At 36.4% G+C, this 18,473-nt stretch overlaps 1 protein-coding gene and 1 pseudogene across 5 annotated transcripts in view; one reads left to right on the top strand and one right to left on the bottom strand.

The window, feature by feature from the left end:
• LOC110316880 overlaps nucleotides 1–2,038 on the top strand; it is a 3,197-nt pseudogene extending 1,159 nt beyond the window's left edge.
• Chl1 (cell adhesion molecule L1 like) overlaps nucleotides 1–18,473 on the bottom strand; it is a 203,281-nt gene that overhangs the window by 161,895 nt on the left and 22,913 nt on the right. The window lies entirely within an intron of this gene.

Below are 18,473 nucleotides of genomic sequence, written 5' to 3'. Positions count from 1 at the left end.
AGAAGAGAAGAGAAGAGAAGAGAAGAGAAAAGAAGAGAGAGAGCCTGGCATGGGCTTTTGTAACCTCAATGACCATTCTCCCTGATACAAATCATCCAACAAGACTATACCTCCTAATACTTCTAATCCATTCAAATATTGTCACTCTCTGGTGACTGAGCACTCAAATATGTAAGCCCATGGGGGCCATTCTTATTCAAACCATCACAATTACTGTCAAGGAAAATTAAATTTGTTAAGAAAGCAGCTAACAGGTATAACCAGACTTTTCTATCTGAACCTTTCCCCCACAGAAAAGATTTAATCAAATGAAGAATAGATGTGGGTTATAGATGTGACACAAAAGACCTTGTGTCAGCAGAAATGGCAATTGGGTGGCATTATCTGACCATTAAGCAGTTTCTGCTGAGTGTGTTCTTTCTACCCCAGTCTTCCATAGGCTCCTGCCTTCCACCAAGAAGATTAAGTTCCCATCTATTCCCTCATTATCACCACACCTATATTCACACATTTGGTTTTTCACCCCTATTGTCTTCCTATTTATTATTTCATAAAGATCACCAGACTAAACAGTGAGTGAGGAATATCCTTCCATCATCATGGAATCTGATGTCTGAGGTGGTCTGTCTTCTCATAATTACTAAAGATAGTGTGCATATCACAGGAAATTGTGTTTGAAGGGGTTTTGAACGTAGCATGGGAAATGTCAATTTTTAATGTTAAAAATAAATCGAAAAGGTAATCTTGTAGGTCTCAAACTGGACCTAGCTCTGATATGACATTATTTTCTGAGTCAGTTGGAGACTACTTCCCCAGTAGTAAAATGACCATTAAAAGGTATATGCCCTAGCTGTTCCAAAACTAATTTATACAAAATATTATGTTTTATATATACACAATTCTCACATATATGATATCATGTATGATATCAACCTCTAATAGTAGTGTTATGAGACTTTTTTAGCTCTGATAAAACTAGATGTTTTTTGAGAAGAATTAAATGTCAGGAGGCCTTTTCTCCTAGTCATGGCCTGTGCCCATCCCCTAATATCTTTTTAGTGTGCTCTAAAAAGGGGGAGTCATCTGGCAAGAATGTCTCTTTGCCAGCTGGGTTCCAAGCGCCTATTCAACCAGGTATTGTGAACTTTACCATCTGTTCTTCCCCGGGTGCCTCAGGATTACCAGCGTTGCTGATGTCTAAATGTCATTGGACTGAGGAATCTCCTGAACTGTCTTTGGTGTTTCAAGATAAAGTCGAAGGTTACAAGAAGACCAAGGAGGCCATTCAGTTGATTAAGAAACTTAAAGCTTGGAATAACATCAAAAAGGTCTATGTCTCTCAGAAAATGAGAGCTTCAATGGCAAAATGAGAAACCAGCAGATGATACAGTGCAGGGGACCCTGTGTCATCGCTAATGAAGATAATGGTACTTCAAGACCTTCCGAAACATCTCTAATACTCTGCTTAATGAATGCAAGCTGAACGTTTTGAAACTTGTTCCTGGTGGGCAGGTTGGACTGAAAGTGCTTTCCAGAAGTTAGATATTCAAATGGCACATAGCTTAAGGCTGCTTCCCTCAAAAGTAACTATAACCTTCCCATGTACAAGATGAGGAACGCAGACCTTAACAGAATCTTGAAAAGCCCAGAAATCCAAAGAGCCCTCTGAGCACCACACAAGAAGATTGAGCATAGAAAAATTTACTGAAGAACCAGAGAATCATGTTGATGCTGAACTCTTACCCAAAGACCATGAGAAGGAATATCATTCTTCACCAATTTTAGGTGAAAAAAACTGGAAGTAGCAGCTGCTGCACTGACAGCCAAATTGGAGCAGATTGCAGCAGAGAAGGGAATTGCAGACAAGAAGCCAGCAGTAGGCAAGAAAGACAAGAAGCCTATGGATGTCAAGAAGCTGAATAAGCCTGCAGGGAAACAGGTGGTTACCAAGAAACCAGCACAGAAGAAACCTCCCACAGAAGAAGAAAAATGTCTGCCACATAAACTTAAAACTTGTTTCATTCCAGAAAGCAAATAGATACAACCTATTTGAATAAAAACATAATCGAAGATGCAGTGAGAAAAAAAAAAGATGTGTCAGCCTCCAATTTTGACAGTAACAAGACACATTGATGCAGGGCTAACTCTCTGCCAGGTAGGTTTTTCTTTTTATAAATTTCTTACTTAATATTGAAAACAAAACAAAACCACCAAAAACCAAACTATAAAGAAGATACCTATTGCCCATGGCTACATAGACATTTCTTCAGAAATACTGTGAAAGGCAATATAGAAGTTTACCATGCACTTTTAAGCTAGAGTATTGTTCTTTCAGACGGTGTGCTTAGTGACTAACATGTTTTAAGCATGATTAAATTACAGAAACCAAGTAAATTACAGCTCATTCAAGTTGTACATATGCAATATATATGAAAGCTGCCTGAGATCTTTCAGTTGCATTTAAGTATACAAAGAAATTATCATGGCTGTTATGGAGACATTCACTCTTCTGTCCCTGAAGCATTCACTATGCAAGGGGTCTCTTGTTTAGTCATCCAAGTATATGTTATTAAGTACTTTGTGTCTGGAGTAAGTCAAGACACACCCCTAAATGTGAGACCCTGTGTCCTGCAAAATAGAAACTTTTTGAAAGAAAAGAAGTCTTGATCTCAAGACAATAGTCCCTATTTCCTGATTGAGCCATTGCACCTGCTCCTGTGGTCTGAATACTTGCATAAGAGCCTTCAAACTTCTGGCCAGTCCCCACAAACCTTATCCTAGTGATTTGTAGACATCAGCTCCCCAAAGGAAATCAAGAGCTACATGCTCTACTCTCTTTTGATATATGACGGAGTTTCAGAACTCTCTGACTGACCACCAAACTGCATCAACATTTGCCTTGGTTTAAGTCTTGATAGTTCCTTAAGGTGTTTCACACTAATGAGCCTCAGAACGTAGTGAGAAATTCTTTTGTGGTTTCACTATTCCATCAATGAGAAATTCACTTTCTACACAGAAATTCATTCAGAAGAGATTTGGAGATGGCAACTTGTTAAAGTATGTAAGGGTGGGTTGTTTGTCTTATTACAAAAGTAGTGTATATTCATTACACAGATTTGGTGAAATAAACATTTATATATGTGCAATATATATACATATACACAATTACATAGAAATGTTTATATAATAAAATGAAAATTATCATAATGGTTAAGTAGTCACATTACTATAATTTTATCAGAAATTTCTTTCTTTTTTTGTTATCATTGGTAAATTACATCATGATGTGTTTTCTGACTTATGGCCATTATACAGGATTACAATTTGAAAAACATAAATCAAAAAGGTCACTCAAATCCTAACTCTAGGCAGATCATAAAGTAGTCAAGACACAAGTCTTTATGGCAAACAAAATTCCCAATCTTGTTTGTGAAAGTGTCAGAATATTACAGCTTTACAGCATAGAAGAAGGTAAGGTTGATCTGAAAGGTCATAAAGGCCCCCTGGCTTTAAGTGTGTTCAGTTGCCTTTCCAGCATCCTTAACTAAAGCACATCCAATGGAAAAGAATGCTGTCTCTAGGCACTAATTCTTCATATTGACTTTTGTTTGTTGTTGAAATTCTCAATTTTTATCAGGTATGAAACTAGTGGCAAGAGTGAGGGCTCCTTTTTCTTGTGCAGTACCTTGATGTGTCCCCGTTCCTCTACTTCTTTCCATCCTACCTCACCACCTGAAATCTCTGCCTTTATTTTTAATGTTCATGTGCCTGCATCCATATGTGCATACAAAACTAAATTAAGATGAACTATTGATCTATGTTCAAACACCATCGTAAAAAGATGCTTACTAACATCTCTTGAGTTTAGATAAAGAACTGATATATGTTCAACCACCAATATAAAGGGATACTTACTAACTATAATTTAAAAGGGAAACTTTGGCAGTAGCTTAAATATTCGATAATAGTATAACTGTTAAGTATTTCAAAGAAATACTCACCATGCTGGACCTGGCCAGAGTCCCTTCACCCTACAAACCTTATACCATGTAAAATTATATACAGTGTACAAGGAAGCCTGTGAAGGGGCTCTGGCAGGCCCTGGGCATGACACACATGGCTTTGGCAAGCCTTGCCCCTCCCCCATTCCCTCTTTCTTGCTAAAATAATAGTCATCAAGGTCTCTTCCCTTATTTGGCCACTCCCCTCCCCTGAGACTGACCGCCATGGTCCAGCTGTCAAAATATTGAAATTCAATAATCAAAATCCTCCTTTTGATTACCCTGATCTGCATGCCTGAATCATGCACCTCATGCTAGCATGGGTTTCCCCTTTTTGAGATCTCCTCTCCGTCCAGATGCAGTCCTTTGTCTTTCAAGAGCAAATATCTCTTCCCCCTCTCCCTTCTTCCTTTCCCCTCTCCCTCATCTTCTGTCTCCTGGCTTTCTCTTTTGTTCCCTGCACATTGTCCCTCTGGGACAAATAAATCTCCTTTGTTCCAAAAGTTTGGTCTTGGGGTGTCTTGTGCCAGCATTCAAGTTCCTGTCAGTATGAATAGCCATAGGTTATCTTCAGGTGCCAAGCAGGGTCTAGCACCTATGAATCGTAGGTCTGCTGTAGGTGTCAACAGGAAAGGTCTGAAAATCCATCAGCTGTAGAGGTATTATGTACAAGTTAATAAATTGTGTAAAGGGTGGGATCAACATTTGGAATACTGGTTGTATGGGTAGTCTCATAGAGCTTTGAAAACGGTATTATATTTCTAGTAATGAATATTAAGAAATGTCAGAATCTTGCTTTGAGCAATCCAGTCATAAATGTTCTATACTAAAGAATAAAGAAAATTAACTAAAATAAAGAAACAAATTAAGGAAAGAATAAATAAAATAGAGAAACTTTGGCAGTAACTTAAATATTCGATAGTAGTACAAGTGTTAAGTGTTTCAAAGTTATTTTCAAAGAAAATTGAGGACTAATAGAAGCATTATAATCATATTAAGGATGAAATAAAATACCACAGATTTGATGCAAAATTCAAGCTAAACTTTTGCAATGAAAGAATTCTATGCACCTGAATTTACACAGGAAATAATACTGGAAGAAAATTATCAACTGGCAAGCACTATTCCTTATGAAAGGAAACAGAAAAGGAGGAATAGATTGAATTTAATAAATACATCTTTACTAATCATGCACTTTTTTTTTTACATAAAACTAAATGTTACAAACTAAAAACACCCATTTCCTACCACACAGTCTTCGGATAGGAGGTCACTGCAAAATATTATGAAACTAAGAAGATAGTCAAGGCCTTCTGATTTGAGAGTTGGGGCTGGGCTCGGGAGTCCAGAGATTCTGCTCAGAATCATACAAGAACAGGAAACAGACAAATAAAGAAGATATATGGAGTGTGAGAAAAGTCTGAGTATTGATGGGGTGACTAAGGGCAGAGACTAGATCATAAAGAGAGATGCAGCTGATTAGGTGGGCTGTAATGACAGCCCTGGTTATCAGGCTTAAGTAATTAACCTTCATCTCATAAAAGAAGACCATTGTATGCTTTAGTAGAAAATGACAAGATTAGATTTATATGTCAGAGATAATTCTAGTTTGACAACTTTATAGGCTCAGAAGCAATTAAAGTTTCAATGACATTGGATGTCCTGATTTACTAAGAATGAAATAAAAGGACCTGGGGTGATAGTTCAATTGGTTAAATTCTAGATTTACAAGTATGAGGAGCTGAGTTCTCTATCCCCGAGCTTATGTTAGAAAGCTTGGAATAGTGGCTTACAATTGTAACCTCAGAGCTGAGGAGGTAGAAACTGGGAGAAAAAAATCCCTGGGGTCACTGATAACCAACCTGGCTTCCTTATGTCCTGGAACAATCAGAGACTATGTTTCAAACCAATTTAAGATGGTACTTGAGGAATTATATTCAAGGTTTATGCATGTACATACACACACACACACACAGAAAGAGAGAGAGAGAGAGAGAGAGAGACAGACAGACAGACAGACAGACAGACAGACAGACAGACAGAGAATGACAAAGGGAGAATAGAAATCACTATCATCCCAAATGACCTAGGGATGGTTTGAGTTCAATAGTTACTTTAGGAGAAAAAAAAAGAGTTCCTTGAAACCTTTCTGCCAAGAATCTTTATCTGGAAGAGAGTGGAGAGGCAGGGAAATTTCTGTGTAGTCCTGTGATCCAAAACGAACCCACTCTGGTAGTTACTTCAGGTGTGTCACTGCCTCTCTGAACTGTTCCTCATTGTCCATTCTTAGCTGGAGCTAACGAATATCTCCCAGTGACAGCTTTACTTCCCACCAACTGCCTACAAAAGGCAAACTGTGTAACTCGGTGAGATCATCTAACATAAGGGCAATTATCATGCACATCCTCAACGGCCCATGGAGGCTGGTGGTAAGAAATAGCTCAAGGGCAAACACCTAACTTAGAAAACTGTGAAACGAAGTAGTTAATCAGGTATGCATGAATAACTCAAATACTTAAACATGTGTCTAAAACTGTTATGAAGAGAAATAGTGTTGCATTCAAAAGCTAAGTAGGCTGTAACTACTGATATTATCTAAATGGTGCCAATTAATGTAGTACAATAAAATGCATATTAATATTAATTATTATATAACATGTAAACATTTACTGATAAGTCTCAAAATACTTTAGTGGGCATCCTCACAAATCATGATTCTCCAGCTTAAATTTCTAAGAAATTGGTGGAATTGGAGCTCATTAGTATTGTATTGTCTTCGTATTTTCATGAGGCCCTGGATTTAATTCACAGCACCACAGAGAAATAAAATGAACCTCTCCACTAGAAAGCATTCAGAAGAATGGTGTACAGAGAGAGCTTTGTTTCTTAAAATACAAAACTAGTACTTAGCAGCAAGTTGCAGATGTCAAGACTGGGGGTGCCAACCTCAGCATCTCTGCTCAGTGTGTGTGTAGGCATGCACACAGTCTCTCTATAGAGAGATGGATGTGTCAATACTAACCCTATACATCAGTCAGCAGTTGTCACTCTTCTACTTGGCTGCTTCTCCTGCTTAATCCTCTTCGAACACAGTAGTCAGAAATGTAAAGAAAGCTGGAGATTTTTTAGCACATAAGTAAAATCTTCATTAAGGATGTCATGAAAAATATTCATTAAGAGATGGTTATATCGGAAGGTGAACATTGAGAATATTTAGTTGAGGATTATAACACATTTAAAGTGCATTTCGCTTTGGGATGGCAAAATCTACCACATCTATTTCCAAATGAATAATTCAATTTGCACAAATTTCTTTAGGTATTAACGTCAACATTTAATAGGAACTAGATCTATGTTTAATATGAGTTAGGTTATTCCTTTCCTCTATATCATTATGCACCTGTAAAGAAGGGGCAGGAATGTCCTCCTTAGTAGTGGTGCCAATGTTAAAAAGAGGCAAGAAAGAAAAGTAATAAAAACTCTTTAGTTGTGAGAAATAAATCTCTAAACAGTTTCAATGCTTTAGAGTAAGTGAGAAGAAAGTTACCAGATCTCTGTATTCTTTTATTCTCTCTCTCTCTCTCTCTCTCTCTCTCTCTCTCTCTCTCTCTCTCTCTCTCTCTCTCTCTCTCTCTCGCTCTCGTATATAAGTATATGGTATATGTATGTAGCATATGAGTATCAATTATATGTGTAGTTTTTCACTAATCCTAGGCTAGCCAGCAAGCTTCAAAGATCTAACGGTGACTGCTCTTCCACTGTCCTGGGATTGGAAGAACATAAAGCCACATACAAATTTAGACATGAATGCTATGGATATCAACTCAAGCCCTCTTGCTGGAGAACAACGTACTCTTGTCTCTTGTTTTCTTATGAGAAAAATTCCTAAGCTTTCTACTCTGTTTTTTTCTTTTTCCTCCTTTAGTTGGGAAGATTATTTTTGTTAGAATAAATATCCTACAGCACAGAAATACAGGTAACATCTATTAGCAAGTATAAAACCATGCACTTGTCCTTAAGCATACAACTCAATAAACCTAATAAGGACATTGGCCATGCAAGGTATTTAGGACAGAATTCAACTGCAAAAACATAATATCCAGAGAACTGAAAACTGTGGCAATCTCTTGAATTTTATTGTAATATTTTCACAATGATAGAACATTTCACAATTGACAGAGAAAGAACTGTGTTTATTTTGTCAAGACAAATTTTAAATGAGGAAATAGAAATTCAAAATGCTGAATTCACTGAAGTAACATATAAGATATGGCAAGTTATGATGGTTGACTACAGAATCTAAGTACCATTATTTCAGTTCATAAATTATAAACCCAACTTCTATTTTCTTTAAGGAAAATACTTTGTATTTTATGAAGGTGGTCCATTTACAATGGCACAAAAACACTTAGTCTTTACCATGAAAGGAAGACCTTTCCCCCTCAAATCATCAACTGGCAGTTTGTTACAAAGAAGCAAGCAAGCTGTGGACCCACAGCTTCTTTGTTCAGGATGGTGTCAATTAGAAGCCTTTACTTTCATCTATTCCTGTTTAAAGTCAATGACACAAAAGCCAGAGTGCTACCGCTTCCTTAGACTCTCCACATAATCCAGGCATCATAGAAGAGCTCAAAAGACTTCTTATTTTCTCTTCATTACATCGTCACTGCTCAGAATTTATTATACAAGGGGCCCTTTGATGGCGTAGAAATGAGCTCTTTTTGAATCTCTGGCAACAGAGCTCCTGCAGGGACAGTGTGTCACTCTGCATACATGCTAAGTATCCACTTGCCACAGGTCTTTTATCTATTGGACTTTCGTAGTAGCACAAACTCACAGGAAGGATGAGGGAAGACGGAAAACAGCAAGAATCTCTTTCCCCAAAACAAACAATCAACAAAAACATGATTTTTTTTCCTTTTAAAAGATGGTGATGTAATGGAAGAAGAGAAGCTTTGTGTCATGAAGCAGAGTCTGAGGTATGAGAGGACGATGTGGGGAAACAGCAGGAAATGATTTCTTAAGGTTAAGATATAGGTAGATTTGTGTCAAATATGAATTTATATGCAATTTAATATATAAAGACTTAGTTTACACTTAAATAACAACTACCTTAATTTTCTTTCTTTCCCTAAATCATACAAGATGATAAAAATTACTTTATTTCAAACCATAATGATATCATTAAAATTCCAATCTCAGTGAGGCATTTCATCAACCTGTAGAGAGGAGAAAAAGAACAGCAGCTTGAGTGGTAGCCTAATTAGCTAGAAAATTCTATGGGTGTGGGTTTAATTATTTTAAACCCACAAATATTTCTGTTGTCTTTAGTAAGGTTGAATTTAAAGATTCAATTTGCTGGAGTATTGTGAAGATAAAATAATGCTAAGCTGTTCATAGACAACGGACTTGGTTCTGAATAGGTCTCCTTCAGATCTTCAAGCCCTTATGGTTGGAGAAGTACAAAATTCCTCAGCTTTTCCTGACACTAATGGTTCAGTTAGTCCACACCTGGTGGTGAGTACAATTGAATTTGCTTCTCTAACTGGGCAAAAGCTTGCAGAAACACAGAGGCATGGGAGAAAGTGGCTGTTCAGGAAACCTTTTGTCACAGCATTATTTTCTCTTGCCATGTCTTCACACATCGATGATCAAAATTAATGAAGTTTCAGAAGGGCATAAGAATTACCAAAAAAAAAAAAAGATTATGAAGGATTTCTAATGAATTGTATTGGTCATAAAGCATGTTGTAAGAAATTATAATTAATAAGAAGTGAAATGTTAACACCACCTCCAAATAGAAAGCAGGATCCCCTTGGAAATAACACATGAAGCTAATACAAAAATCAATGTTCACCATGCTGGTTGCTTGCAAAATTACACAATTAATCCTGTGTAAACTAACCTATCTGCAACATACACTACAGGGTTGCTGACGGCGGCTGGATGGCACAGCATATTAAAGAGTGAGAGCTTTAATGAGATCCCATGAGACTCTAAAGATTTAAATCATTTTTTCTTTCCTAAAAGAATATTTTTATTCTATTTAGTGAATATTCTTTTTCATATCTCATAATGCATGGTCAAGTTCACTGTTAAATCAGTCACCAAGAAGACAGTCTAAGTCGAGTTTAAAATATGTTCCTGAGCTGGTTTCAGTATATCGGAAGGTTTGGAGGCCCACCTTATCCTCATCTACTGCCATCTTGTGCTGCAGGGCTCTCCGAGGCTATTGAGCCATTAGAAAATTGCTTCATTCACATGCAGCATATACCACAGGAAAATATGCAGTCCTATGTGCATTTGATGCTTGATAGACTTGTATTATTCCACAAGAAAAAATAAACACAAATAAACTAACCTCTTAGGTACAATCATAAAACCAAACCAAACCAAACAAAAGTCTATTTCTCTTTTACCCAAGCAAATTTGAGTACAACTATCTACATCTTTGTGCAAGGGTCTCACTGAATGCTTAACCAACTAAGCAGACAATTGTATCCAGATTAAGAAGAATATATAACTTTCTGCTGATTGGGAGATGTCTTTAAGACATTTTATCAATGCTTGGATTAACTATTATCTTATCCAAAAGCATGCCACCTGGATAGAGGCTAAATGATTTTTCAAATACTCCCCTGTGTTTTCCTTACATGGTTAATTGAATTGAAATTGCCTGAAAGACAAAGTGTATTATTGTTAAAAGTATACATTCCAATAGCACCATTACATTTCCTCTTAACTTCCCTCTGTGACCTGATTCTTTAGTCACAACTTCAGTCTAGAAATGGATCAAATCGTAATCCACAAATGCATTGCTTTCCTCTGTTGAAAAGATGTGTACCATAATAAATAGATTGGTGGATGGATGGATGGATGGATGGATGGATGGATGGATGGATGGGCAGTAAGTGGGAATTTGGATAGAGAGATGAATTTGAGTATTAAGCTCAGTCATTAACAGAAAATGAAGAAGACCAGAGTCATCATCTTTTCTCAGGCTCCCCCAAGAGTTACTAGTTGGTTTCTTCTGCTCTGACTCGACTGAATCTCACAACATATTGGAGTACAGACACTGCAGCAAAACAACTAATGGGCCAGATGTCGAAAGCAATGAATTCAAGGGTCTAAGGCAACAAAGGAAATGGAGGGAGTGATGATAGGTGGGAAAGCTGCAGGGAGGAACAAAGATAAAGATGCACAAAGGGCATGAATGTGCTAGAGTGCAGCTAGCTGGAAAGAGGGGGCTTGCTTCTGTGATACACCAGCATTAAAAGAGAGCCAATGGTTACATATGTTACTGTTGCCATATTGGAGCCATTTCCCAGCACTGCTTGGTTTCCATCCCATGCATTTTTGCAAACATTTGCCACACACAAAATGTGCACTGTCTCTCAGAACAAGATGAAACTTTTAGTTATGATATTTTGTATGACAAAACCAGAATACATTAGAAAAACAATAATAATATGAGCTTGTGTGTTTGTTTTTGTCCCCTCCAGCAGAAAGGCTGGAAGCTAGGTCTGGATGTTCAGAGCATCACTAGAGATGGTACCCAGGAACAGGGTTATCTTTGACTTCAGCTTCAATTCTGCCTTCAGTGAATAACCATTCCCTGTGTTCTATGCTTTTCCTCTTATGGCTTTTCTACCAAAAATATTTGAAAACATGGAAAGAAACAATCAGAGAAGAGAAAGCATGACTTACAAATCCCTTCCATTGTTTGAATAGACATCCTACTTGAGGTTTATCAATGCAAAAATCAGAAGTTTATTAGACAGAGAGGAAGTGGATAGCCAAAGAGTGAACAAGCACTTACTCTCCATTCTCCATTCAAACCTTGGTAATGGTAATGCTTACAGCTGCTATGATTATACACAGTGTAAACATTAATTTTACCTAGAAAGACTCCCAGTGAAATTATTTACCTGAAACAATATGCATGAATTAACCTGCCATGCATTTTAGCTTTTGCCAAAGGTTTTCTCTGTTCCCAACAAGAAAATATTTTGACAAAGTCTAAGACACACTTCTGTAGTTTTCAAAATTCTCTCATATGAAGTCTATTCAGAAAAGAGTGTTTCATTTATTGAACTGCCTGCTAAGCATTGTAGAAGACAACATAATACAGAGAGTGAAAGGAAACCCTAACAAACAGTAGAGAAAGAGACTGGAGAATCCTATGGTTTTGCAGGCTAGCCAGTATGGTTGACTCAGTGAGTTCTGGGTTCAATGAAAGACCCTGCCTCAAAATACAGGGTGGAAATCAGTTGAGAAAGATATCAGTTTGTCAGCCTTAGATCTACACACACACACACACACACACACACACACACACACACACAGAGCACATGCGTAACTCCCTCCTGTCCCACATCTGCAATTTCTGAAGAGTAAAACTATTTTATCTATAAAAAATATTGATGTGTTTTCACATTAAATAACAGTTACAATGTAGTCTCCGTTTTCTCAAAATTACCTGTCTTAAATTTAGATTTTAATGTAACATAAGAATTGTTTATTTATGTGTGTGTTTTGGGAGTGAAGGGTGTTTGTAATTGTGTGTGTGTTTGAATTGTGTTGTTTGATTTATCTTTAATATTTGCTCATTTTCTAAGAAATAAGATACACTCTTAGAATTAATTGAGGCATATTAGATAGCTCTGTACTTTGTATTCATTTTCAAGCTTTCTTATTTTAGAACTCTAGAGACCAAACAAATGATAGCCAATACAATTTCCACCACAGTACATACTTTTTCCTTTTTAATCATTTACCTATCGTAGCAGACTACATGCACTCTAAGAGTTGGGAAGGCTTCAAGTTGTTCATTATTGGCATGAACTTGGCAGAAATACTTGTCCTTTATGGACAAACGGTCAGTACATTTATACTTACAGAATGATCACTTTCCCACTGAATTCTTCAAGTTTTAAAGCTAAAAGATTTTTAAAATTGAACATGGATCTAATAATACCAGAAATTTCAGCAAACACAAATTTAGCAAGTGCTTTGTCTTAGTCACTGTTCTAACAGTTTTAAAATAGTTCATGTATGAATTGGGCCAGTGTTCTAACATTGGTCTTATTATTTATACCTTTTACAATAATAGATGTTACTGTAAAAACTGACCATACTATGAATAGGAAATTGTTCTCAAAAGAGAACACCTACACAAGTTATTTTAGCTCAATGAGTCAACATTTAGAACACATTGGTCTTTTAATGTGCATTTCTAGTGCAGCTGTGTGCTCCTGTAAAATTTCACTTAAGTATTGTGTTTGAGGTGAGATAGTAAAAGTGGTAACTTGACTGTGGATATGTCACAATCTGAAAAGAGTTTTGCGGAGCGATGTTGTTGAATGAATTAATGACCATCAAAATGTTCTATTCGTGGCTTCTATGGACATGTTATCTTACACACCAGGTGCGACTTTGGAAATGAGATGCAATGACTGGGGAATCTTAAAATGATACTGACTCTGAACATGTGAATAAGTCCAAGGCAATCTCAAGTTTGTTTACAGGAGAACAAGACCATGTAAGGTCAAGGAAAATCATTGAAAGGTGCTATTTGCCTGGCATTGAAATGAAGGAAGATGCCACAGCCAAGGCTTGCAAGCAGTCTCTATGTGCTAAAATAAGCATAAGAAGAGACTTCACAAAGTAAACAGAGGAACACAAGCATAAACCCTACAGACACCTTGACATTTAGCCGTCTGACCTTCACAGTGGTAAGAGAACAAATTATGTAGGCTTTAAGATAGTCAGTCTATAATAATTGTCTACTGAAACAACAGAAACAAATACAAGACATTTAGTAAGGATGTGAGCATAGAACTTCACAATTAAAGTTTCAGGACAATTTTTATACATCTTTTGAGTTCAAAACAAGATGCATATTGGCTTCATTCTAAGATGATGATATAAGTCTTTTTATTTTTTGTTTTTTTGTTGTTGTTGTTGTTTTGTTTTGGGCTTTTTGAGACAGGGTTTCTCTGTGTAGCCGTGGCTGTCCTGAAACTCACTCTGTAGACCAGGTTGGGCTCAAACTCAGAAATCTGCCTGCCTCTGCCTCCCAAGTTCTGGGATTAAAGGCATGTGCCACCACGCCCGGTGTGATATAAGTCTTAAGTCTAAAATAAAACTATGTTGTCTTTTACAAAAACCTAGGTTCTAAAACTCATATTTACATTACAAAGTTACAAAGGCAGTTATAGTTTTACTGAATGCATAAAATATTTCACAAATTAAGTCAATAAATATTAAGGTAGAGTGGTTTAATAAATCATATAAGTTAGCTATTACTTTTATATTCATATTAGTCTTAATATTAAACAAACAACTTAACCTAGTGCTTCCATAGCATGTTTGTCTATAGTGTAGTGAAGAGCGAATGTGATGAGAACACTGGTAAGATTACCTAACATCCTACAAACTATGGCATATAAGTCCCTGTGTGTATGCTAACTACTGGGGTGCCAAAGTTCAGTCTACTGAGCCTGCTGAATATGAAATTGATTTGATACCTACCATTTCACAACTGTGTGCTGTGTAGAGCTCAATCTTATAGAAAAAAAACCTCCATCTTGGAGGAAAGCATATAAGACACAGAATGTTCTAAAAGAAAGTGAATCCTGCAGGGAAGTCCTTGAAAAATCAGCAAGTCAACAACCCAAAAGCTTCAGGAAGTCTCTGAAGCCAACAAGATACACTTAGTCCCTCCCTCCTTTTCAATCTTTATGAGAAGTAAGAACTGTTTAGAGACACTATCAGATAAGCTGAACTCCTTAGAATGGGCAGAGACTAGATTAGCTGTCTCAGTGAAATACTCTTGGACCTGATACACTGCTTTTACGTCATGCAGTATGTTCCAGATTTCAAGAGCTTGTTATCTGTCCTGAGGTTGGCTTTTGCTAATGTTATTGTGAGTGTTTTCTGCTTCTGTAAGTAACACCTCACCCATATCCTTATAAGTAATCATGATAAAATTCATCGTTTCACCAATTTAGACTTTTGTGGTACCTTGGTGTGTAATGAGTTCGCTATCTAGGGCAAGTAGGTGACTGTTCACATCTTCCCCCGAATAGTTTCACATACTATCACAGTATTATAAATGGTAAGCATGAAGTATCTACTAGGTCTAAAGAGTAAACTGAATAAATTTACATAGAAGTTTACATAGAAGTTGTCTGTTCTAACTGGTATGGTACCTACTCTGGAGTTGACATGTCTTAGTCCTCTCCTATAATGCTTCCACAACTGACTTAAAATGTACTAACCAGTACAAACATTACTTGGCAATGATCTCAGCTTTTTTTTTAATTAATATATTAAAATGCAAAAAAGATAATTAAAATATGATCTAGAATAGTAGTATATTTATACTTTTTCCTTTGTTGCCCAGTTTTTCATCTTCTGGGTTTGGAGGTGTAGAGGTATGGAGGTGTGGAGGTATGGAGGTGTGCATGTATTTATTATGTGTGCAGCTGAGCATGGAGCATACATGTGCAGAAGCTGGAGAAGGGCACTGGATCTCCTTTGTCCATGCCTACCATGTTCCCCTGAGACAAGGATTCTCACTGAATCTGGAGACAGGTTAGGAGTTAGGAGGCCCCAGTGATCTTCTTGTCTGAATGCCCCATAGCACTGGAGTTACAGGCTTGGAAATTCAGGACAGAGTTTTTGTTTGTTTATATTTTTGTTTCCACACATTCAGGGGATACAACCTCAGGTCTGCAGGCTTGCACAGCAAGAATTTTATCTATATACTCAACCCCAGGACTCTAGATCTTAGTTAAATGAAATACAAGAGTTTCCCAAAGTTTTCTTTTTACATCTTGTATTTCTTTTATTTGTACCAAAAGATCCAATGTAATTTAGTTTATGATGAGTTCATTTTCATATTTTCAGTAAAGATTAATAGTGTTATCTGAGCTTCACTAAATTTAAATAATAAGTACCATCCACAAAAAGCAATCTGAAACTTCTTATATGAAATTCTTTCAATGTATTTGAAGTGTATATTTAGACAAATATTATCACATATTTAATGTTTGCCTCTTATGCATGTTAAGTTATATATTAATATGTTATGTGTTAAATTGTCAATCTTTATATACAACTATATATTCAAAGTTTTCTTCTGTTTTTTGAATTCTGGTTTCTGGATATTTTTGTTTTTGTTTTTTTCCTTAAAATACTTGCATAGAACCCTATAGGTGGAACAACAATATGAACTAACCAGTCCAGAGCTCGTTCGTGTCTCTAGCTGCATATGTAGTAGAAGATGGCCTAGTCAGCCAACATTGGGAAGAGAGGCCCCTTAGTCTTGCAAACTTTATATATCCCAGTACAGGGAAATACCAAGGGCAAGGAGTGGGAGTGGGTGGGTAGGGGAGCAGGGTGGGGAGAGGGTATAGGAAACTTTCGGAATAGCATTGGAAATGTAAATAAAGAAAATATCTAATAAAAAATAAAAATAAAAGGCTTTTGTGCCACAGCAAAAAAAAAAAAAGAAAAGAAAAAATACTTGCATAGAAAACATTCAAATGTATTTTTGAGTTGAGCACACATGAACATTTCTTTTGAATGACCATCTGAGGCAGAGTGTCTGGGGCATCACATGGCACAAAGACTTCAAACTTAACTATCTCTTAAAGTTGTCTTTTTTTTTTTTCAATTTTCTCTCACTTCACCAGCACATGTACATTTTCAATTCCTGATGTCTTTACACATGCAGTAGCATTGATCTTTGTTACAGTCCAATAAATGGCAAATAGCTGCTTACTATTTTTTAAGTTAGAGTATTGGGATAAGATTTTCATATAACCCATGTAATCAATATTAAAATGTAAAACGCAGGCTCAGTTAGTAAAGGGCATGAATACATCCTAGGTTTGGGGGCCATGATTTATCCAGTAGGTACTACATGCAATGGACCATGTTCAAGGCCAGCCTGTGATACATGAGACCCTGTTTCGAACAAGCAAGCAAACAGACTTCAATTCAGAAAGCAAATACTGTTTATATAAACAAATTGTTATAAAAACATACCTAAATTAATAGTCTCTTGTCATCTGTCAGTCCTAGATAATAAGGGATTTGTTTAACATATTTCAGTCTTGCCTTTAATAGAATATCACATTAATGAATTCATACATTTAAACTTTTATTTAGCCTTGTTAGGAAAGTTCTTTTAATAGATGATTATGCTTGTATGTTATTCCTTTTGATTGTCTAATAGTATCCCACAGATGGATGAATCATACTTTGCTTCTCTGTAGCTTCTCTGTAGTTTTCATCTGTTTTTGATTTCTTCTGTTGCCTTGACTACACAGAATAGTGAGTATGCTAATATGTTGTTCATCATTAACATTTGCTTTATCTGAAAGTGCTCTGCCCTTTCACCTATTTTTCCAGTGTATTGTGTTTTTATGTATCAGTTTGAACAGAAAATACTTATTCAGGTAATGACTTTGTTCTTTGTGGGAATTTCCACATAAGTCATGAATGCCATCATTTTAAAGTTAACATTTAATACCTGAATTTTTATTTTCCTTAAACTATATATTTGAAAACACTTAACATCACTAATATAGCAAACCAACCATAGAAATTTGACTTGACAACAACACAACTTGTTTTTTAACACATCAACTTTTAAGTTTCCCAGTGGAAAAGGAGCTGTAGATATACTTTTTCTATTGGAAAGAAGGCATGATACACATGAGTATACTGGAAAAACTAAGGAATCTAATGTTCATTTGATATAGTCATTGTCCCATTTTTTAAATCAACACTTATCATGCTTGTAACAAACAGATTAAAAATGTCTTCTATCTTCTGCATGTAACTCACAGCTTCTCTAAGAATTAGAGTGCAAAGTACACTCCACCAGCCCCTTCTATTTTTCCTTAGGAGTTTATTCTCATCCCAGCAGCAATTTGCTAAATATTACCCAGCACAACACTGGGCCCTCTGTGAGGTCACTTATGGACTATGCAAGTCAACAATTAGGAAATAGATACTAAAGCTCCGTCCTTGCACAAGTCTTCCTTTGCTCCACATTTCTTATAAAGGTTTACTGTATCTAGTGGCTGTAAGTCACAGTATACAATCTTTATTGCGACTGCCTTATTTTAATATAAGCATACTGAATGAAGTAGCAATAGCTTTGCTTACAAATATTTCTTTATGACAATCAAGCTTTTATCTCAGCCTTTCTCATCGCCACTGTAGAATACTAATTGAGGCTCATCGTTAATACAGCAATCTGCTCTTTGTGACATATGTCCCTTGTACATTTGTTGTTGTTTAAACATAAAATGCATTGATTTGCCAGACTTCTTAGATTTCTTTGAACTTTCTACAGATTTCATCTATATTGCCATCCATTAAAAAAACATGGCCCACTACCATCTACTCTGAATTTAAACACTACTGGCCAGTGGCTTCCACACTCATCGCTCT

This window comes from Mus pahari, chromosome 2 (genome assembly GCF_900095145.1).
Source record: "Mus pahari chromosome 2, PAHARI_EIJ_v1.1, whole genome shotgun sequence".
NCBI lineage: Eukaryota > Metazoa > Chordata > Mammalia > Rodentia > Muridae > Mus > Mus pahari.
This window is presented reverse-complemented; position numbering and strand designations above follow the sequence as displayed.